Raw genomic sequence first — 23,957 nt, 5'->3', positions numbered from 1 at the left:
CTGATCATGGGTGAGGCTGCTTTTTCCAGCAGAGGGCAGCTTCTGATGGGGTGGCTGTGGATGGCCTTCAGTCACTTGGAAGCAACAAGCCCTTCAGGCCAGAAGGGGGACCTGGTGGCCCATCACAGCACAGACTACAGTCCACCCCTTGCCTTGCCAGGCCCTATCTCTCAGGAAGGCTTTTCTGTTAGAAGGGGTACACAGCCGGTTAAGGTGCGGGTGGTCCATTTGGACAAGCTGAGTGGACAAAGGCCTCTGAAATCTCAGGGTGTCTGGTGGAGTTTCATGGGATACCTTTCAGAGTAGCGGTTTGACTGTGTTTAAGATGCAGTGTAATTTTAAGAAATTTTTATAATGGAAACAGCAGGGATATAAAAATACCACTGGCTTGTTAGAACAGAACGTCTACAGACCTTTTGCAAAGGTTTCTGTATTAGCCAGTTTTTCGTCACAAGTGACTAGAACCCAAATGAATAAATTCAGGCCAAGGCAGGGGAATTTACTATTTCTTTTAAATGGACCGAGGCAGGAAGGGTAAGATTAAGCCTCTGCTCTCTCTCCCCCTTTGCATATTTAAAGTAGTGAAAGGAGTTGCTCCAGAGAAGAGGATGTGGCCCCCTCCCACATTTCACGCCTGGGCTTGGTCCTAAAGCATGTGTGGGGAGGTGGGGGGGGGGGGTCAGGGGGTGACCTCAGTGGGGCCCCTGAGCAGGGAGAGGGGAGGAGCAGGGGTGGGGGGTGGGGGGCATGCCTGGGAGTGCTGGCTGGCCAGCCAGGGCCCCAGCGGGGCAGCCAGGGCCATGGTAGATCTGGGTCGTATGGCTGCTGTCCTGATCCTGGTGGAGGGTCCTCGCCTTTCAACTTGCCTCCACTCCCTTTCCTCCCCAGCTGCTGCGATGTGGATAAGGTCAGGCCCAGAGAGGGGAACTAGCCAGAGCAGAAGCAGGGGGCTGGCAAGGTGCAGACTCCAACGCAGGCTCTCACAGCTCCCTTTTTTTTCTTCCCTATTTCTCACTGCTGGATATTTTTCCAAACTTAGTAGGATACTGGGGACATCAGGTCAGAGGCAGTAATAGCCTTCCTCTGGGTCACCTGACCTGGCAAGGCCCAGGAGGGCTGAAGAGTTGCCTTGCAGAGAAGCTCATCCAGCTGCTTTGAGGGTTTTGGTCCACACGGGCCCCTTAATCCTGAGCTGACAGTAGACAAGGGGGGCATGGATGACACCAGTAGCCAGGTGTCCCGGGAGCCAGGTCTGGGCATTACCAACATTCATACAGATGTGCCAATAAGTCCACAAATTGACCCTTCTTGTCTGGTTACTACTGTCTGTTAATATCCAGGCAGTACCATCAGTGCAGGAGACACGGTGGTGAGAGAGGTGAGGAGGTGAGCTGGGGTCTCCTGAGCATCTGTTGTGTGTGGGCATGCTCCCGAAATAGACACACCATGGATATCTTAGTTGACACATGAACTCTCCGAGGCAGGCAATCGCATCACCATTTGTTAACCTAAGAAAGAGACAGGCACGGGAGATATTAGTCGCTTGCCCAACCCTAGAGCTAGTGAGTGGCCAGGGTGAAAATCTATGCCTGGGAGAGCCACATTGCCTGCCTCTATCAGGTAGTGCTCCTGCTGTATTCTGGTGGAAATCACTTAGTGCTGAGCCTCCCTGCTAGTGTCCTCACCTGCAGATAGGGCTGACAAAAGCCTTCGACCTCAAGGAATAGGTCTATGTGAAAGTGCTTTGTAAACTGGGAAGCAGTGTGCCTGTTGCACCTCGAGGCATCACGATTCGTACTATCCCACTATTCGCGGCTCCTCCAAAGTTGCAAGGGCACATCTGGTTGCTTGCTTTTGATTCAGCTACAAAGGTCTCAGAGGGTAATGGGAACACTGACTCCTCATTCCACTAAGGCAGCACCTGCTGTCATCTGTAGACAGGCGGTTTTGCAGAGGAAGCTCTGAATGCAGAGCTTGGGAGACCTCACGGTCACTGGGGTGATCAGCCTCTGCTTTCTCCATCTTGGTACCCCGATGCCCGGTGGCTGCAGAGTACAGAGGATCCTTCCAAGAAGTGCTTGTTAAGTGAACCAAGCGATGGATGTGGGGAGAGAGGCCAGGTAACCTGTCCAAAGTGAGCCTGGGGATCTGAGTCTCCTGATGTCCAGAGTGAGCAGATTTGACAAGGAGAGCTGTTAAAATAGAAGGAGCTGATCCCCAAACCATGTGTCTTTTTTTTAAAAAAATTAACCCTGGTGGGTGCAGCGGTGGAAGGACCTGAGTTTCTTGTTACAAAGACCTCAGCAATCCCACCTCTTCTCCCCATCAATCTGCAAACACCAAGATCTCTGAGGCCATACAGGTGCCAGATGCTTCTCCAGCCCAGTGGGGCCTGGGAAGCACAAATTGATTTACTTCTCTTTCAAGGAAGGCAGAGCCCAGATGCACTTGTAGCTAGTATTTCTGTTTGTTTCTTCCCCAAGAAAAGCACTACTAAAGGCGCCTACACATTCCACACCCTCTTTTCAAGGCCTATTAATAAGGAGCCTGGGGCCAAATCATAAACATGGCAAACTCCGTAACCACCAAGGCCAGCAGAGTAGGGGCTGCATTAAGAGAGAATTTCAGCAAAATGCTGCACGGTTCCTAAATTTGTACCAGATGAGTTCCAGAAGATTAAAGTTATTACAATAAAGCCCCAGGGAATCAATCACGCTCTGCTATATAACCTTCTCGCTTTTACCTCATCATTCACACAAATCACTTTCTCCAGGGCCTTGAGAAGGATGTGGACTCCATGGAGTTAAATGTGGCAAAGGGCAGAGGGACAGCTTCAGCTTCACGGGTTCAGCTGACCCCGGGGCGTTCCAAGCTGGGCTGGACTTCAGCTTGGAAAGCCCCAAAGAGTGGGGAGAACTTGGCCTGGATGGGTGGCTGGGGCTGGCATGTGGCTTATTTTGTGACTCTTTATAGCAGAGAAGGGGAGTGCAAGAAGGGAGGGGCGGGCTCCCTAACTTCCCAGCCTGCCTGGGCATGGTCATTGTCCAAACCTTGATAAGAAACAGGCTAAAAGCTGCAAAGAGGCTTGGTAAGTTGGGAAGCATGGCACAGTTTTGTCTTCTGATGTTATTTCGATGTTTTTTTACTTTTTTTTCTCCCTAAAATTTCCTCCCTTCCTTCAAAGATAAATCTCCTGTATGCTCAGAAACTGGGAGCCCCCTGGCTCTGGGCTCCAGGTTCCTGTCTTGCAGAGGACCCTGCTGCTGCTTGTGTTACAGGCTTCAGGTCCCCTTTAAGGAGATGAAACCAAAAAGCTGCTGGCCATATCTCACCGTAATGCCCCTTGCCCCACCTTGACCAGCCTGGGCTGCTCACTCCCTGCTAGAGAAGGAATGTTGCCCATTCCTTACCCGTCACCATATAACTTGTTCCCCGTGCAAATAAGGTATCCTGCCCAAGACCAATCAGAAGATCAATTGCGTCTCCACTCAGGTCACATTGTGGGGTATAAAGACTATTGCAGAGTAAGCTGGGCCCTCTTTTTAATCTGTGCTAGCCTGAGTTCTCTCTCCATCTCTGAAAATGCACTTTCACTTTAATAAGTTTGTAAAAGGTCCGCCGTTCCAAGGCTCAGTGAGACAGGGACGGAGGAAACTGTGACGGTATCACTTGGCGGGTAGTTCTCTCTCCAAGAGGCCACCATGATTTCTTCATGCTCCTACACCCCTGTCCTGGTGGGGGAGGGAGCCCAGCGCTCATTTCTCACGGTGCCTCTGAGACCTGAGAGCAGTGCTCAGGGCTGCTTTCCAGCAGAGTCCCAGAACAAACCACCTCTCAGACCCAGACCTGCCTGGTGTCTCTGCTTGGCAGCTACATCTTGCTCCAGCCCCATCCTCTATAAACATCCCTAGCTTGGCTGCACACAGTAGGCTCTTGATCCAAGCACTCTGTCCCAATCCATTCTCTTCGGATAAGACCCTGCTCTCAGCTTCAGAAACATGGTTGGACCCAATGACCAAGAAAGACTGTCACCTTGGCAGCCATTGGCGCATCACCCCACTTCGCATTTATGCATGCTTACTTAAGCTCATATTTAATTGAGGATTCATGCATCATTATCTGTGAGACTTTTCTGTACTCTTTTTTTTTTCCCCCTGTGTTATCTCTTTAGTTTTCCTGTCAGAATTGTATTAGCTTTCCAAAAAATAATTGAGAGTCTTTTTTCCCCCCTCTGTTTCCACGCTCTGCATCAGTTTAAATATGTTTGAAAAAATCTAATCCAGAAAAAAGTTTGGATCAGTGCTTTATAGGGTATAGTTCTTTGAAAACTATTTGAGTTTGCTCTTTAAGCTTTCTTATCTCTCCTTGAGTTCATTTTAATCGTTTGTTTTTTCCTGGAAAAGAGGACATTATATTCAGGCTTTCAGAGTCATTAACATGTTTACATATATAATTCTGTTCCTTTTAAAAAATATATAAAAGTTTGGATAGTTGTGCTTTCTTTATTTTTTCCCACCTTCCTTTCTTTTTCTTTTATTAGTTTATTTTTGTTTCTTGATTAGACAATAAATATTCTATCCTATCCTATCCTGTCCTGTCCTATTCTATTCTCTTCTCTCTCCCAAGGAAACACCCTTTATGTCATGATCAAGTGTGTACTGCTTTTCTGTGGTAACTTCTTAATTTGCTTATAGTCTATGTTTAATATTCTATTTAGCAAATTTCATTAAAATTTTTTGAATGGAATTCTCAGTTCACTTGTTTTGTTTTTTTCTACTAAAACTGTTAATGACTAGACATTTTCCTGAGATTATAGCTATAGCAGAATCCCCAAATTTTTGATAAGGAGTTTTAAGAAAGTTCAGTGAGCTATATTAATTTTTTTCTTTGACCAAAGTTTTGTTTAGGGACTTTTTTAAATTTCAAAGTTGTTTCTTGTTATTATTTGCCGTGACTAACCTTTATTATGTATTTCTAGTCTGACTCTATTGGTGGTAGAGAAAGTGGTTTCTGCTATATTTCATTTTACTTTTTAATTTGAGATTTTTCTTCATGAAATAATGTAATAAAGTGGACAGTAGAAAAGGATGTAAATTTATTGTTCGCAATGCTTGGAGATCTCTTCATATAAATAAACATGTGTTAATATAAATAAGTGTATGTGTTATATATGATCAATCTAATTAATTACATTAGATTCTCTGTATTTTACTCATCCCTAATTTCTTGATTTACTGAATTGAATGAGAGAGCTACATTAAAATCTTCTAATGGTTTTTAGTTTTGCCAAATTTATACTTTTATTTACTCTGGATTTTACTTTGTTTATTTGTGCTATGATATTTAATGAGTAAAAATGACTGTAAATCATTCAAAAATATACAATATTTTATATTTTTATGTTGAATATTTATATTGAGTACAGTATTTTATATTGAATACTGTTTCATATTATTATCACATCATCCTCTTTTTTAGCCCTAAGTGTAACTATGTATGATATAAACACATAGATCTCTATTTATGTACAATGAACTGGAATATTTTTGCTCTTCTCTTTACTTTCAACCTTCCTTTATTTTAATAGCATATCTTTGCAGAATGCCCCAGGTTTGTTTTGTTTTGTTTTGTTTTAGTCCTGAATGATCGCCTTTCTTATATGAGTTAGATTTATACATTTATATTTATTGTATAAGATAGATGCTGGAGGAGTTCCCATTATGGCATAGTGGAAACAAATCCGACTGGTAACCATGCAGTTGCAGGTTCGATCCCTAGCCTCACTCAGTGGGTTAAGGTTCTGGCATTGCCTTGAACTGTGGTGTAGGTCTCAGACGTGGCTTGGATCCTGTGTGGCTGTGGCTGTGGCTATTGCTGGCAGCTATAGCTCCTTTTCGACCCCTAGCTTGGGAATCGCCATATGCTGTGGGTTCAGCCCTAAAAAGACAAAAAAAGAAAGATAGATGCTGGAAAACCTAGCTTTAGTATTCTTTTTAATGTTTCTTTGGTGTTTTAATTTCTTTTTGTCTTTTGGACTATAGTCTGTTTTCTTTCACCTCAAAAACCATCATTAGTAATTAGGAAGGGTTATAGTTGATTTAATTTTTATTTTATAATTTAATTAAACATATATATATATATCTATATATATATATAGATATATCACCGTGTTATAAGATTTGATATGTTAGTACAGTCAGGTAGAAAAATACCTGTGATTCAAGAAATTTCCATGATTTGACTTCAATTATTTTGTCTCTACAGAATCACTTGTGATCTATTGTTATAATGTCAAATATCTCCTCACCTCACCCCTCCAGTCTGTGAAAACTATTTGGTAACAAATTTCTCTAGTCTTTCTGCCCACGCTGATGGAAGCTAAATGGGGTTTACCCTCCAGTCTCAAGGGCGTGCCAGCCGCTGGCCCTCTCCCTCCTCACTGGAGGGCCCTGGGGACATTTCCTCAGCCAGACGGCACTGTCCTGGCCTGGCTTGCTTTCTGACGTGACGACCTCTCTCCCTGAGCTCAGTTCCAACCAAGGTGTGTCTGATGCTAGTCTGCAGAGATTGTGGAGTGAGGCAAAGATTTTCCTAGTTTCGTGTAGAAGATTATTTTTCCTTTTTTTTCTAGATTGAGTTCTTTTGGTTCATTTGAGAAATTACTGGGCAAGAGGCTTAGAACATTTACTTGAAATGCCATTTTAAAAATTTTGTTTATTTATTTATTTACTTATTTTTCCTTTTTAGGGCTGCACCTGAGGTATATGGAAGTTTATATAGGGGTCAAATCAGAGCTGCATTTGCAACCTATACCACAGCCCACAGCAACACTGGATCCTTAATCCACTGAGTGAGGCCAGGAGTCAAACCTGCATCCTCATGGATACTAGTTAAGTTCTTAACCCACTGAGCCACAATGGAAACTCCTGAAATGCCATTTTTAATTACCCTAAATCTTGCTGTCTTCTTCTCCAGGATGCAACTCTTTGAAGCAGGAGGAGTGTCTTTCCCATGTTTGGGGCTCTGTCTATCACCTAGTCTGGCCCCCAAGAGGGCTCAGGACATGTTTGTGGAGCCCATACCTTGACCACGTGCAGGACGGACTGGCCAATGGAAGCCTCTGGCCTGCAGCAGTCAGTTCATGGTCAGGTTCTGAGTCTGGGCACAGTTGCTACCAACCAGGCCATCGGCCCTTTCCGTGTTATAAATACCGAATTTGGACAATGTGACCCTTAGTCTAACTTTTAGCTTATTGTAGCTAATAGTATTGTTTTGAGATGAGAACCTGGAGCACATTATGTTAAGTGAAATAAGCCAGGCACAAAAAGACAAATACTGCATGATCTCACTTCTATGTGGAATCTTTTTAAAAAGTTGAATTCATAGAAGTAGAAGGCAGAATGGTGATTGCCAGGAGCTGGGGAGTTGGAGAGAATGGGGAGATATTGGTCAGAGGGCACAAAGTTCCAGTTATGGGGATGAATAAATCCTACAGATGTAGTGCACAGCATGGTGACTGTGGTACCATATTATTATGGTACCAATCATGTTGACCTTCAACATAATTGAAGTTGGCTAAGGCAGTAGATCTCAGGTGTTCTTCCCATACACATAAAAAATGGTTGGGAGTTCCCGTCGTGGCGCAGTGGTTAACGAATCTGACTAGGAACCATGAGGTTACGGGTTCGGTCCCTTCCCTTGCTCAGTGGGTTAACGATCCGGCGTTGCCGTGAGCTGTGGTGTAGGTTGCAGACGCGGCTCGGATCCCGCGTTGTTGTGGCTCTGGCGTAGGCCGGTGGCTACAGCTCCGATTCAACCCCTAGCCTGGGAACCTCCATATGCCGCGGGAGCGGCCCAAGAAATAGCAACAACAACAACAACAACAACAACAAAGAAAACTACTGTTAATAAAGCGCATCCTCTCCAAAAAAAAAAAAAAAAAAATTTAAAAAATGGTAACTATAGGAAGAAGTTGAAAATGTTAATTAGCTTGACTGTATCATTTCACTAGGTATAGGTATGTCAGAATATCATGTGGTAGACCTTAAATATATACATTTTATTTTTAAATAACTAAACAATTACAAATACCTCAACATAAAAAAGGAAGCTTTATTTTCCAAAAAAATTTACTATTTAAAACACATATTGAAAAAAAAATTAAGGTGCACACTTTCTCGTGATCTTGATTTTATTATGAAAAAGTCCAGAAATTGTTTGGGAAAAATAATTAATGGTCAATGTTCCAAATGGAAAGTTTAACTTCCATTGAAGAAGAACCATTTTCAAGTTCATATAGGCGGTAAATTAGCCTCTGGAGCAACAACACTGTCCTCAAGAGCCTCAACCATCTGGAGAAGTGGTTTCCATGTGAAAATTTACAGTTGCTTGATTGTATTTTAGTGCTTTTAGTTTGGTTTCTCATGAGAAATTTCCTTTTGGTGAAGTTAGTTAAATTTCGACATGCCTTGCATGGGGACCATGGTTCCAAATTCTCATTAAAAGAGAGTTAATGCCTTGGCTATATGTAGATGGTCCCTCCTTTTGATGGAATTTAATCAAAAAATGGACGTCTGTTTTTTTTTCTGAAATAAATTGCTGTTCTAAATTTGAAAGACTACTTCTAGATTATTCTATTTAAATCACCCTGACAAATGCTGGTATAGAAATCACTTTCAGGAGTCCCTGTCGTGGTGTAGCAGAAACAAATCCAACTAGGAAGGATGAATTTGCGGGTTCAATCCCTGGCCTCTCTCAGTGGGTTAAGGATCCCGAGTTGCTGTGAGCTGTGGTATAGTTTGGCTTGGATCTGATGTGGCTGTGGCTGTGGCTGTGGCCAGCAGCTGTAGCTCTGATTCGACCCCTAGCCTGGGAATCTCTGTATACCACAGGTGTGGCCCTAAAAAGCAAAAAACAAGCAAAAAAAAAAAAAACACTTTCTTTTTTCTTTTTTATCTTCCCTCTCTTCTCCTCTTCTTTCTGTTTTTTTTTTTTTATAGTCATGAATGATGAATGGATTCTTAAATTTAAAGAATTTAATGTTGCATCAGTAAGAAGGTAATTGTGTACATGCCCATTTCTCTATTTGGTAATTTTTTATTGTTTAGAAGCAAAAGATGGATAAAAAGATGAAGGCCACCAATCTAATATACAATATTAGGAACAGTGTAGCTTGTTATTGATAAATGCACTGCGTCATGTAGGCTTTGTTTTGGTCAACAGGGCTTTCTCAAGTCTGTCTGATGTTTTTGTTGTAATTTCCTTGGCCATTATTGACTTGAAGGACTAGATAAAGTACTGAAAGATAAAGGAAATTATTGAGTAAAATCATTCCATGGGTGAACAACTTGTCTAGCAATGAAAGGAAGTTCTTATTTTTGCATAAGCTGAGGAAAAAAAGGCAGTTGTGGATACTGCTCCCAAGCAACATGCATGCTTTTAACCAAGGGATCACAGCCTGCCCCCACCCCTCCGCCCACCACCCCCCTGCCTCCTTCTAACTGGGAATCCCTCCATGCCTGCTTAGACTCAGTTAAAGGAAATCCTAACCTTATACATTTCTATTTTATTATTAGGATTTAAGTACCTGTATATTTATACACTTTAAAACCTTTTAGTTGTTGCACTATGGTTTACAATACACATTTAAAAATAATCCGAGTTCACCTTCAAATAATATTATACTACCTCACATGTCATATAAGGATTTTTATTCTCAATTTTCCTTGCACCTTTAGTGCTATTGTTATATATTTTACCCTTGCAGAAGCCATAAATATACCATACATTGTTACTATTATTGCTTTAAAGATATTACCTTATCTTTTAGAGCAATTAAAAATAATGGAGTGTATCTAACTTTCATTTATTCTACTTCAGTATTTTTCATTTCTTCGTGTAGATCCTCTTTTCTAACATATGCCATATTCCTTTTTCCTGAAAAATTTTCTTTAATATTTTTTGTCGAAGAGGTCTGCTGGGGTGAATTATCTCAGCTTTTGATGTCTGAAAAAGTCCTTATTTTTCCTTAATTTTGAAGGATATTTTAACTAGCTGTGGAATTCTGTGCTTTTTTTCTTCTAGCATTTGAAAAATATCACTTCATTGTAGTAGTTTCTAATGAGAAGTCTGTTGTAATTATTATCCTTGTTCTTCCATAGGGAAAATGCCTTTTCATTCTGACCACCTTCAAGATTGTCTTTATTTTTAGTTTTCAGTGACTGGAATATGTCTTTAGGTGGTTTTGTTGTTGTTGTTCCTTTTGTGTTGTTTTGATGTCTATCCTATTGGCGTTCTGTGAACTTTTTGGATCTGTGGTTTTGTGTCTATCATTAATTTGGGAAAATCTTGTTCTTTATACTATTTCCTCAAATATTTCTTCTACTCCATTGTATTTCTCTTCTCCTAAAGTTGCAATTATGAGCGTCTTACAATATTTGATATTGTTCTATAGTGCTCAGATGTCCTTTATTTCTATTTGCATTTCATTTTGTCTAACTTCTATCAACTTTTCTTCACATTCATTGACTCTTTCCTCAGCTATGTCATATCCATTGATATCATTTCCATGTTAGAGGCATTCATCTTTCTTACTGGTTTTTCACTTCTAGCATTTCTACTGGATTCTTTCTTATAATTTCATCTCATTCCTGAAATTACCCATTTGTTCTTGCATATTGTACTTTTTCATTAGAACCTTTAACATAATAGTCATAGTTATTTTAAATTTCTTGTCTAACAGTTCCAACTTCTGTGTCATAATTGAATCTGGTCCTGATGCTTCCTTTGTCTCCTGTAGTATGTAATTTTTGCCTTTTCATAAACCTCCTGCTTTTATTGTTGTTTTTGAGGGTTAAACATCTTATGTAGAATAAAAGATATTGAAGTAAATATGATTTTATGCTTGGATATGAGCATGCTTTTACTTCTGCTAGGCTTTTTGTTTGGGGGATTATGTTAATATAGTTGAGTTGCATTTGAATTTTGGTGGTATTCTAGTTACCACCAGTGCACCAGAGACCAGAGATGTCAGATTCCTCTGGTAATACCTTGTGTTTATATTGTGGGCTTATTTTCCAAAGGGTTTTTCCCACTGTCTGCTTGCCTTGGGGTCTAGCTGCTTGTGTTCAGTCTTTATTTTGGGTTGCTCCCCAGAGATGCTGTGTTTTCTGTCATTCTCCTAGTTATGTACGCTCTCACTTTTACTTAATGTTTGTTACCATGGTGTTGGGGAAAGGGGAAAAGGGCAGTCTCTGCTATTCTGGTTAAGTATCCGTATCAGGCAGATACAGTGAAGCTGGGTGTCAGGGGGCATGACCTTAATGAGTGTTCTTTCACCCCATTCAGCTATAATGTTGGACCCAGCATATTTTCTGGACTTCTCCAGGCACAGAGATTTACTTTTGCTGCTCTCTTTTCCCAGCTGCACTGAGTTCCCACCAGTGCCCTAAGGTAGCTGTGTTAGTTGGTCTTATTCCGAAGGTTAAGTCTGTTGTGACCTTTCCTGATCCATTACAGTGAGTGAGACTATTTTAGGATTTCCCAAATCTTCCCTAAGAGTGCTCGGTAGTGGCTTCATGGAAGAAAAACCTGCCAGAGGCTGCCGACAGCCCTATGTCTCCATTCACCTCCCCTGCCCCGGGAGTTTCACGTGCCCACAGGTGGCATTTATCAATTCATTAAATTTTTTTTGTCTTTTTGCCTTTTCTAGGGCCACTCCCGTGGCACATGGAGGTTCCCAGGCTAGGTGTCTAATCGGAGCTGTAGCCGTCGGCCTACACCAGAGCCATAGCAACGCAGGATCCGAGCTGAGTCTGTGACCTACACCACAGCTCACAGCAACGCCAGGTCCTTAACCCACTGATCAAGGCCAGGGATGGAACCCGCAACCTCATGGTTCCTAGTCAGATTCATTAACCACTGTGCCATGACGGGAACTCCCAAATTCATTAAAATTTTTAGTTGAATCTCCTTACCAGTTTTTATAACAACCAGCGGAATTTCTTTCATGGCTCAGCAGTTAATGAACCCAACTAGGATCCATGAGGATGCAGGTTTGATCCTTGGCCTCTCTCAGCAGTTTAAGTATCTGGCGTTGCTGTGAGCTGTGGTGTAGGTCTCAGACATGGCTTGGATCCTGCGTTGCTGTGGCTGTGGCTTGAAGCCATAGCTCTGTTTAGACACCTAGCCTGGGAACATCCATATGCTGTGGGTTGTCACCCTAAAAAGCAACCCCCCCCCCAAAAAAAACCTCCCCAAAACAAAAAAAAAGCCAAAACAAACAAAAAAAAAAACAGCGGTGTATGCCCCAAGTAAGAAAACCCTCTCTCCTTGAATGCGTCTGTGTCTTTCCAGATTTGGGGTTGTTGGTTGACCTCAGTTCTCTGATGGGTTCATGAAATATCACTGCTTTGCAATTTGCTTAGCATTTTTCTTGTTGTAGGGGTGATGCTTTTCTCCACTCTCTGCATCTCTCGAGCTGAACTTTAGAAGCCCCTTCCTCAGATCTAAACCCACATAGAGCAACACTTTCTCAGATATGTGAGCCAGAACTACTGCTTCCCTCTTTTTCCTGGAGAGAGAGAGGGCCCATGTGAACTTGCTTGGGAGGCCCTGCTCTTGTTTTGAAAAACACATCTGCGAATATATGTTTTTGCCAGAAACCTCAAGTCGTTCAGCCGGTCTCCAGAGCACTATAGTTTTCCCATTTTGGAAAAATCTTTGGAAAATAGGAATGAAGATTAAGCAGTGCTTTAACTGGGCTTATGTATTCTGACATGAGGGGTGCCGGCTGGAAGGATCCTTACGGATGGAATGGGGCCAAGGCAGAAACCAAGCTGGACCATGGGGATGGTCGAGGTGATTTCTGGAGGGCCTTCGTGGTGCCCTGGTGATGGAAGGGCTCCCAGCTCCCTGGAGAAGTTCTTGCATTCATGGTTTGAGAGAGGAAGTGAAAGCTTCCTCCTATAAGCCATGTCATAAACTCCCTCACCAGGTTGTTTGTAGGAAATGGTAGAACAAATATTATTTAAGGAACAGTGTGGAGAGATTAGGACTCTGTCCAACCAAGGAATTTAACCTCACCTGAGGGAAGTGAAGACATCTGGTTGATAAAGAATGTTACCCAAGCCAGCTCACCCGAAACTGTTTGCCACATATTCTCCCCGAGGGAATGAAAGAAAGTGTCCTTCCCTTAGGACCACAGCAGAGCAGAAACTAGTTCTCATAGGAGAGAAATTTGGAGATTATCTTAACACAGCCCTGTATTAGGTTGGTAAAGCTTCAGTAACAAAGTACCACAGACTGGGTGGCTAAATCAACAGAAACTTATTTTTTCACAGTTCTGGAGGCTAGAAGTGGGAAATTGAGGTGTGGACAGTGTTGGTTTGGTCTGAGGGAAGTGGGGGCAGTATCTATTCCAGGCCTCTCTCATTGGCTTGAAGTTGGCCACCTTCCCCCTGTGTCTTCACACTGTCTTCCCTCTATGCCTGTCTCTGTGTCCAAATTTCACCTTTTTATAAGGACACCAATTATACTGGATTAGGGCCTATCCATGTTGACTTAATGAATTCCATCTGCAAAGACCCAATTTCCAAATAAGGTCACATACTGAAGTCCTGGGGATTAAGACTTCAACCTACGAATTTTCAGAAGGCACAATTCAACCCGTAACACTCTTCCTTTTAGATCTGGGCTATTAAGACTCAGAAGGAGGATTGAAGTGGGAGAGGGATATTCCACAACAGATTTTCATGTAGGGACCCCTGTATGGCACTGTCTGGGGCTGGCACCATGATTGAATCTAACCTGACTCCTCTTCCATGGACTTCATAGTCTAGTGAGGAGATGGAGACAATCTACAAACGAAAGAACAAACAAACAAAAACAAAACCAAAGGCAAGTCCAGTGAGGGCTAGGTATTTTGAAAAACATTAAAGAGGATGCTGTCCTAGATCTAGAGATAACCTGGATGTATGTGTTTTGGGGAAGAGCTCCTTCAGAGCCCTTGGCGAGAAGTGAGATTTAAGCTGAGATCTGAATCATGATGAGGCAGCCACAGAATGATGTGGCAGAAAGGTGGTGCAGAAAGTAGAAAGGTCTCATGCAAAAGCCCTAATGTTGGACATACTCAGAGTGTTTGAGAAAAAGATAAAAAAAAGGACAGCCTCACTGTAGTGGATGAAAGGAGATGAACTGAGATGAGGTTGGAAAGGGTGCCAGAATCTAGATGCAGACATCAAGGGGTCAAAGGCAGAAACATGGGTGTTATGCTGAGTGCATAGAGAGCTGGGGAGGGGGAATTTGAACTTGTTACTTGACGTTATTGACCTTTAAAGATCATTCTGATGGTTGGGGGTCATGCACAGACAAAGTGGCCCATGAGTTCTCTTCTAGCTCTCAGATGAAATGTTTCATCATATCTGCACTACTAGTGCAAGGTCATGAGCATTTAGCTTCTTCTTGTTTCCACCTCTTTCAAAATATTACCTATCCTTTAGGTGTCTTTAGTCTCAGCCTCAATGGCACTTTTGTTATTGGGTCAACTCTGGTTTCCCAGCTAGAGGTGGGTCCTTTCTCCATGAGTCCCTGAGTGCTTGGTAGGTTGGCCCTCTCCTGGCTCTGTGCGTCCTGCCATGTGGTGGGGTTATGTGCATGGCTCATCCTCCCCGGAGGAAGGCATTTTTAGGGCTGGGCTCTGTAGTGCCTGGGATCTTGCTTAGATTACTTCACATGTTAAGGGCTAGATTAGAGTTTGAAGAGGAGAAGAAAGAAGAAGGGGGACGAAAGAAGAAAGAAAATAAGAAGGAAGGAATGAAAGAGTACGGTTAGTTAAGTTCCGTGGTCCTGTCCCAGGGTTAGTTTGGCACAGTGACCACCAATGAAGGGTGTGTGTGTGGGTGGATGGCATCTTCCCTGCCTAGACAGCACCCCTACCATTTCAGGAGAAAGAGATGGAAGGGTGATGGCAGTGATCATATTCCATCTTGAAATATTATGTAAAATAGTTATCATGGGGGGTTTAACAGAAGTTATTTCATTGCTGTGCTCCACACTGTCTGTATCTGGAAGTTGGGTCCAAAACATACAATACTTCGTATCAGTGTGATCTGTTCCCATTGCCTTTTATTTTTTTATTTTTTTTCTTTTTCTTATTTTTTAATTTTTTTACTGTAATACGTCAATTGTATTTTTTTTCATTTTTTATTACTCAAATGAATTTATCACATCTATAGTTGTATAATGATCATAACAATCTGATTTCACAGGATTTCCATCCCACAGCCCAAGCACATCCCCCCACCCCAAACTGTCTCCTCTGGAGACCATAAATTTTTCATTGCCTGTGAGTCAGCATCTCTTCTGCAAAGAAGTTCCATCTGTCCTTTTTTCAGATTCCACATGTCAGTGAAAGCATTTGATGTTGGTGTCTCATTGTATGGCTGACTTCACTCAGCATGATAGTTTCTAGGTCCATCCATGTTGCTAAAAATGCTGGTATTTCGTTCTTTTTGATGGCTGAGTAATATTCCATTGTGTATATGTACCACCTCTTCTTGATCCACTCCTCTGTTGATGGACATTTAGGTTGTTTCCATGTCTTGGCTATTGTAAATAGTGCTGCAATGAACATTGGAGTACGTGTGTCTTTGCGAGTCGTGGTTTTCTCTGGATAGATGCCCAGGAATGGGATTGCTGGGTCAAATGGTAGTTTTATGTTTAGTTTTATTAGGCATCTCCATACTGCTTTCCACAGCGGTTGCACCAATTTACAATCCCACAGTGTGCTAGGGTTCCTTTTTCTCCACATCCTCTCCAGCACTTATTGTTTGTAGACTTTTGGATGCTGGCCATTCTGGCTGGTGTAAGGTGGTACCTCATCGTGGTTTTGATTTGCATCTCTCTAATAATGAGTGACGTTGAACATCTTTTCATGTGTTTCTTGGCCATCTGTATGTTTTTTTTTGGAGAACTGTCTGTTTAGATCTTCCGCCCATTTTTTGATGGGGTTGTTTGTTTTTTTTTGTATGGAGCTGCAGAAGGTGTTTATAAATTTTGAAGATTAATTCCTTGTCAGTCGACTCATTTGCAAAGATTTTCTCCCATTCTGTGAGTTGTCTTTTTGTGTTGTTTAGGGTTTCCTTTGCTGTGCAGAAACTTTGAAGTTTGAGTAGGTCCCATTTGTTTATTTTTCTTTTTGTTGTCAGTCCTCTGATAGGTAGATCTGAGAAGATGTTGCTGTCGTTTATGTCAGAGAGTGTTTGGCCTATGTTTTCCTCTAGGAGTTTGATAGTGTCTGGTCTTATATCTAGGTCCTTAATCCATGTGGAGTTGATTTTTGTGTATGGTGTTAGGGAGTGTTCTAATTTCATTCTTTTCCATGTGGCTGTCCAGTTTTCCCAGCACCACTGATTGAACAAGCTGTCCTTTCTCCATTGTGTATTCTTGTCTCCTTTGTCATAGATGAGTTGGCTGTAGGTGCGTGGGTTGAATTCTGGGCTTTGTATCCTGTTCCACTGATCTATATGTCTGTCTTTGTGCCAGTACCATGCAGTTTTGATGACTGTTGATTTGTAGTATAGTCTGAAGTCCGGGAGCCTGATTCCTCCAGCTCCATTTTTCTTTTTCAGGATGTCTTTGGCTATTCTGGGACTTTTGTACTTCCAAACAAACTTTAAAAATATTTTGTTCAAGTTCTGTGAAAAATGTCCTTGGTAATTTCATAGGGATTGCATTGAATCTGTAGATTGCCTTGGGTAGGAGAGTCATTTTGATAATATTAACTCTTCCAATCCACGAGCATGGTATGTCTTTCCATCTATTTGTGTCATCTTTGACTACTTTCATCAGTGTCTTATAGTTTTCAGAGTACAGGTCTTTTGTCTCTTTAGGTAGGTTTACTCCTAGATACTTTATTCTTTTGGATGTGATGGTAAGTGGGATTGCTTCCTTAATTTCCTTTTCTGCTTTTTCATTGTTAGTATATAGAAATGCTGTTGATTTCTGTGTATTGATTTTGTATCCTGCAACTTTGCCAATTCGTGGATAAGCTCTAACAGTTTTCTGGTAGAGTCTTTAGGATTCTCTAGGTATAGGATCATGTCATCTGCAGATAGCAATAGTTTTACTTCTTCCTTTCCAATTTGGGTTCCTTTTATTTCTTTTACTTCTCTGATTGCCGTGGCTAGGACTTCCAGAACTATGTTGAAGAGTAGTGGTGAGAGCAAACATCCTTGTCTTGTTCCTGATCTCAGCGGGAATTCTTTCAGCTTTTCACCCTTGAGAATGATGTTCGCTGTGGGTTTGTCATATATGGCCTTTATTATGTTGAGGTAGCTTCCCTCTATGCCCACTTTCTGAAGGGTTTTTATCAGAAATGGGTGTTGGATTTTGTCAAAGGCTTTTTTTTTTTTTTTGCATCTATTGATAGGATCATATGGTTTTTATTCTTCAGTTTGTTAAAGTGGTGTATCACACTGATGGATTTGCAGATATTGAAGAACCCTTGCATCCCTGGGAGAAATCCCACTTGATCATGATGTACAATCCTTTTCATGTATTGTTGGATGTGGTTTGCTAGTATTTTGTTGAGGATTTTTGCATCAATGTTCATCAGTGATATTGGCCTGTAGTTTTCTTTTTTTTTGTGGAGACTTTGTCTGGTTTTGGTACCAGGGTGATGGTGGCCTCATAGAATGAGTTTGGGAGTATACCTTCTTCTGCAGTTTTTTGAAATAGTTTCAGAAGGAGAGGTGTTAGTTCTTCTCTAAATGTTTGCTAGAATTCACCTGTGAAACCATCTGGTCCTGGACTTTTGTTTGTTGGAAGTTTTTTAATCACAGTTTCAATTTCAGTACTTGTGATGGGTCCATTCATCTTTTCTATTTCACCTTGGTTTAGTCTTGGAAGATTGTACTTTTCTAAGAATTTGTCCATTTCTTCTAGGTTTTCTGCTTTACTGGCATATAGTTGCATATAGTAGTCTCTTATGATCCTTTGTATTTCTGTGATGTCCATTGTTACTTCTCCTTTTTCACTTCTAATTGATTGATTTGAGTCCTCTCTCTTTTTTGCTTGATAAGTCTGGCTAGGGGTTTATCCATTTTGTTGATCTTTTCAAAGAACCAGCTTTTCGTTTCATTGATCTTTTCTATGGTTTTCCTTGTTTCTATTTCATTGATTTCTTCTCTGCTCTTTATGATTTCTTTCCTTCTGCTAACTTTAGGTCTTGTCTATTCTTTTCTCTCAAGCTGCTTTAGATGTAAAGTTAGCTTGTGTATTTGGGCTTTTTCTTGTTTCCTGAGGTGGGCTTGTATTGCTATAAACTTTCCTCTTGGAACGGCTTTTGCTGCATCCCATAGGTTTTGGAGTGTCATATCTTTGTTGTCATTTGCTGCTAGGTATTTTTTAATGTCTTCTTTGATTTCTTCAGTGATTCATTGGTTGTTTAGTAGCATGTTTTTGAGTCTCCATGTGTTTGTGTTTTTTGAAGTTTTTTTCTTGTTGTTGTTTTCCAGTCGCATAGCATTGTGGTTGGAAAAGATGCTTGATATGATTTCAATTTTCTTCAAGTTACTGAGGTTGGATTTGTAGCCCAGGATATGATCCATCTTAGAGAATGTTCCATGTGCACTTGAGAAGCATGTGTACTCTGTTGTTTTTGGATGCAATGTCCTATAAATATCTATTAAGTCCATCTGGTTTAATGCTTCATTCAGGATCTGTGTTTCCTTATTGATTTTCTGTCTGGTTGATCTGTCCATTGTTGTAAGTGGGGTGTTAATGTCCCCCACTATGATTGTGTTATTGTCAATTTCTCCTTTTAAGGTTGTTAGCAGTTGCCTTATATATTGTGGTGAACCTGTGTTGGGTATGTAGATATTTAAAATTGTTCTATCTTCTTCTTGGATTGATCCTTTGATCATTATGTAATGTCCTTCTTCGTCCCTGAAAATATTCTTCATTTTAAAGTCTATTTTGTCTGATATGAGTATTGCTACTCCAGCTTTCTTTTGATCCCTGTTTGCATGAAATATTTTCTTCCATCCTCTCACTTTCAATTTGTATGTGTCCCTAGAAGTGAAGTGGGCCTCTTGAAGACAGCATATATATGGGTCTTGTTTTTGTACCCATTCAGCCATTCTATGTCTTTTGGTTGGGGCGTTTAGTCCATTCACATTTAAGGTAATTATTGATATGTATGTTCTTATTTCCATTTTATGAATTACTTTGGATTTGTTTCTGCTGCTCTTTTTCCTTTCCTTCTTCTCTTGTTCTTTTCTGCCTATAGAAGTTCTTTTAGTATTTGTTGTATGGCTGGTTTAGTGTTGCTGAATTCTCTCAGCTTTTGCTTATCTGAGAAGGTTTTGATTTCTCCTTCAAATCTGAAGGAGAGTCTTGATGGGTAGAGTAATCTTGGTTGGAGGTTTTTTCCTTTCATCATATTGAGTATATCATGCCACTCCCTTCTGGCCTGCAGAGTTTCTGCTGAAAAATCTGCTGATAGCCTTATCAGGGTTCCCTTGTATGTTATTTGTTTCTTTTCCCTAGCTGCTTTCCAGATTTTCTCTTTGTCTTTAATTTTGGTCAGTTTGATTACTATGTGTCTCAGGGTGTTCCTCTTTGGGTTTATTTTATATGGTACTCATTGTGCTTCCTGGATTTAAGTGAGTGATTCCTTCCCCATGTTAGGGAAGTTTTCGGCTATTATCTCTTGGAATATTTTTTCTGTCCCCTTCTCTCTCTCTTCTTCTTCTGGCACCCCTATAATACGGATGTTGGTGCATTTCACGTTGTCCCAGAGTTCTCTGAGACTCTCTTCATTTATTTGCAATCTTTTTTCTCTTTTTTGTTCTGCATCTGTAATTTCTGCTAATCTGTCCTCCACCTTGCTTATTTGTTCTGCCTCCTGAATTCTGCTGTTGGCTGCTTCTAGTGAATTTTTTATTTCTGTTATCATATTTTGCATCCCTTCTTGTTTAAGTTTTATATCTTGTATCTCTTTGGTCAGTGTTTCCTGTAAGTTATCCATCTTTGCCTCCACCTTATTTCCAATGTCTGGCATCATCTTCAGCATCAACAGTCTAAAGTCTTTTTCCTGGAGGCTGAGAATCTCCTCATGGCTTAGTTGTTTTTCTGGAGTTTTTTCTTTCTCCCTCATCTGAGTTATAGTCCTCTGCCTTTTCATTTTTATAGGTTTTTGGTGTGGTGACCTTCTTACAGATAATAGAGTTGTAGCCTCTCTTACTTCCAATGTTTGCCCCCCTGTGGCTAAAGTCAGTATGGGGGCTTGGTGTAGGCTTCCTGATGGGAGGGACTGATGCCTGCCCCCTGGTAGGAGGAACCAATTCTAATCCCTCTGGTGGGTGGGGCTTAGTCTCTGGATGGGATTAGGGGCAGCTGTGTGCCTGAGGGTTCTTTAGGTAGCCTGTTTACTGAGGGGTGGGGCTGTGATCCCATCTGGATTGTTGTTTGCCCTGGGGCTTCTCAGTGGCTGGCTGATGGGTGGAGCCAGATTTTCCCAAAATGGCCACCTCCAGAGAAAGGCATGGCTGCTGAATATTCCCGAGAGCTTTGCCTTCAATGTCCTTCCCTCACAACAAGCCACATTCACCCCTGTTTTCCCATGATGTCCTCCAAGAACTGCAGTCAGGTTTGACCCAGATTCCTATGGAGACTTTGCTTTGCCCTGGGACTCAGTGCACGTGAAAGTCCATGTGTGCCTTTTAAGAATGGGGTCTCCGTTTCCCCCAGTCCCATGGAGCTCTTGTGCACAAGCCCCACTGGCCTTCAATGCCAGAAGCTCCGGGGCTCTTCCTCCCTGTGCCAGATCCCCACATATGAGAGTTTGATGTGTGGCTCAGAACTCTCACTCCTGTAGGTGAGTCTCTGTGAACCAGTTAGTTTCCAGTCTGTGGAGCTTCCCACCCAGGAGGTATGGGGTTGTTTATATCGTGAAATCACCCATCCTACCTCTTGATGTGGCCTCCTCTTTTTCTTCTGGAGTAGAGTATCTTTTTTAAGGTTTCTGGTCCATTTTGGTGAAATGTGCTCAGTCTTTAGTTGTGAATTTCATTGTTTTTAGGAGAGAAGTTGAGCTCCAGTCCTTCTATTCCACCATCTTAATCCCGTCCTTCCCCATTGCCCTTTATTGACTGAAACTCAACTTTATTCTCTGGAAACTCATTTTATCCAGAAGGTCCTTTCAGACTTATGGAATCAAGTCAACATGTGTACCATGAGGCACTTTAAACACACAAACAAAAAAAGTACATGTATAACTACCATTGAATGAGAGCTACCATATGATGGATACAGTGCTGGGGGGCTTATATGCGTCATCTGAATTCTCAGGTAAACGAGTATAGGCACTATTATTATCCCCATTTTATAGATGAGGAAATGGAGGTTGAGCCATGGTAAGCAAGTTGCCAGAGATCACACAGGTACTAAGTAAATGGCAGAACCAGGAATTGCCCTCAGGCCTGACATGCTCAGCCAGCAGCCCAGAAAAACCACGGTGTTCTAGCTTGGCAGTACTCAGGGCTGCTGCCCAGGCTGGTGGGGCTGCACAGTGACAAACACTTGGCCATCTCAGCCTCAGAGGAAGAGGTTATTCATCAAGGACTCCAAGGGAGACACTTGAGTGTGCAAAGTGCTACCATATTACAAAACCAGATGGCAGTTGTGCCAGGCTTTCTTCAGAGCTGGAAAAAAGAGATTCAGTCAGGGATCTAATTACCTAAGTGCAAATTAAGTGTTCAGTGTGTGCGGGGACACACAGTGGGGACACACACATTGGGAGGCTACCAGAGTCTTTGAAGTTCTACATTTTTGATGTTGCATTTCTCTTTCTACCATTCTAGTCCACGGGAGGGACTCTATAGCCATGCAAATATGCCTGCCACTTACTTTCATTTACAGAGACATCAGCACCTTCTTAGAATCACATGGCTGGTCAGGGAGCCACACACCAGGCTCCAATCACCTCTCAAGTTTACCATGTTTAGGTTACTGGGTGAAAAACTGAGCCAGACATGCTTTTTTTTATATATATGTAAAATTAAATTTCAGCCCATCATTGTGTAGTCAGAAAGTTGGAAGCAATGCAGGGAGCTCAAGGCCACTGTGAGAGTCAGTTTTCTTGGGCTGTCTTAGCTGATGTCTGGACTGTTGAGGTTTTCCTGCTCGGCCAATGAAAATGCCAATAGCTCCAGTGGCCAGAAGAGTAGGGGCCACCTGAACATCAGGGAACTGAAGAGGACATCTCCATCTCTGTCCTGCTGCGTTGTAAACAATGCTACCCTTAGGTCACCTCCGTCTTTCAGGAGATACAGATGTGCTTTGTGAGCGTCAGTCATTAGTCATCCCAAAGGGGGAGGCATGTGAATGCCACACTAACTTTCCATAACTTAGTTTATCCAATTGGTTGCCCTGGTAGGACCACTGTTGTCTATAGCAAAGCTACTTTTACAAAATTATTATGCTTTATGTAGACACAGCTTATCTATCTTGTTAGATTTGGTTTGATGGGAAAGATAAGGGAAAATAGACATGTAATTATTAACTAGAGGCTGTCCACTGATTTTGGAGAGAAGAAGGGGCCAGTCTTTGGGACAGCTGATTGCAGGATAGTCAAGAAAAGGAAGACTTCTGCCTTGGCCAGTCTGGGTTTAGTCAGGAAAAAGGATCAGGCATTTTTGAACTTCAGGATCAGGCTCTGAGTCTGAGTTCTCAGGGCCCCACCAGTCACTTGCCAATGCACAGACCAGCCCTGGTCTTCTAAAGGGTGGGGTGGTAGACTGGCCTCAGGGTCTACACTTCAGGACACGATTCCAGAGCAGAGTTTGACTTTGCCTCTCTGAACAAAGCAACCTCTAGGCTTCAGCTCTGGCTTTTTCTTTGTGCATTTCCTTGATTTGTTTGTGTCTCTGAACATTCTCCCTGGGGCCAAATTACATAACTTTTCCCCCTGAAAACATGGAGTCTCATAATTGCTCATCTGTGACAGTAATCATGACAACTCCCTGGAATCTCCTTCTTCATTTGCTGCCTAGAATCAAGGCACTCATATTCAAATGGGCCTTTCTCCAGGCACGAATCAGACAAGCCCCAGGTGCCCTGGATCTTTAATTCTATTTGTTGAGAATTTTCTGAATGGAGTAAAAGCAAAATGTGCCTGTCCTCCCATCAGCCTTTTCCCACCCCTTTGGAGAATGATTCTGCTTTCGTCATTACTCCTTGCTGGGACACAGGACAAATACATGCCGAAAGAGATTTATACAGTTGAGAGACAATGACTGGATGCTCCCTGGTTGGTGAAGAGTAAATCACACTTAGCTTTCAGAGTCTAGCCTTATCAGGGCCTTTCTGCTATCTCTGATTCTGACAAGACTCTGGTGGTGGTGGTGGGGAGCTCAGAGAGGTGGGAGGTTTGGGCTCAGGCCAACATGTCTGTCAAGTCCATCTGTGTCCTTCATACCCACAGCAACCACCCTCAGTGTGTCTCCAAACAGTCATTGAAATGTCACATTCTCCAGTTTAAGTTTTTCTTGTCCAAGTTTTAAAATCTGAGTCATTATCAAGTTTAACTAAAGGGGCACTTTCCCATCCTAATGAACAATCCCTCAGCCTCCCTGGTATCCTGACACCCCTGTAAGAGCCAAGAGAGAAGGGTTTATTTCAGCAACAACACCGACTGCAAGGGATTGAGGGGGAGGCCAATTTGTGAATGAAATCCTGCTTCCTGTGGCATTTCCCCACTTGATTTCTTTACACTTTCTTTGGGAGACGCCAAGCCCGTTTTCGCATCGGAGGCATTTATTAAATGAGTTAAGAACAGAGTTTACAATGGGGCCTGGAAGTCTCTGTTTTCTTTTTACTCAGAGGTTAACATTCAGATGTTGGAGATGGAGCAGAGGTGCTCAGAAGAGCACACATTACCTAAGACAAAGCTCACA

Source organism: Phacochoerus africanus, chromosome 15 (genome assembly GCF_016906955.1).
Source record: "Phacochoerus africanus isolate WHEZ1 chromosome 15, ROS_Pafr_v1, whole genome shotgun sequence".
Lineage (NCBI taxonomy): Eukaryota > Metazoa > Chordata > Mammalia > Artiodactyla > Suidae > Phacochoerus > Phacochoerus africanus.
Note: the sequence above shows the minus strand (reverse complement) of the source record.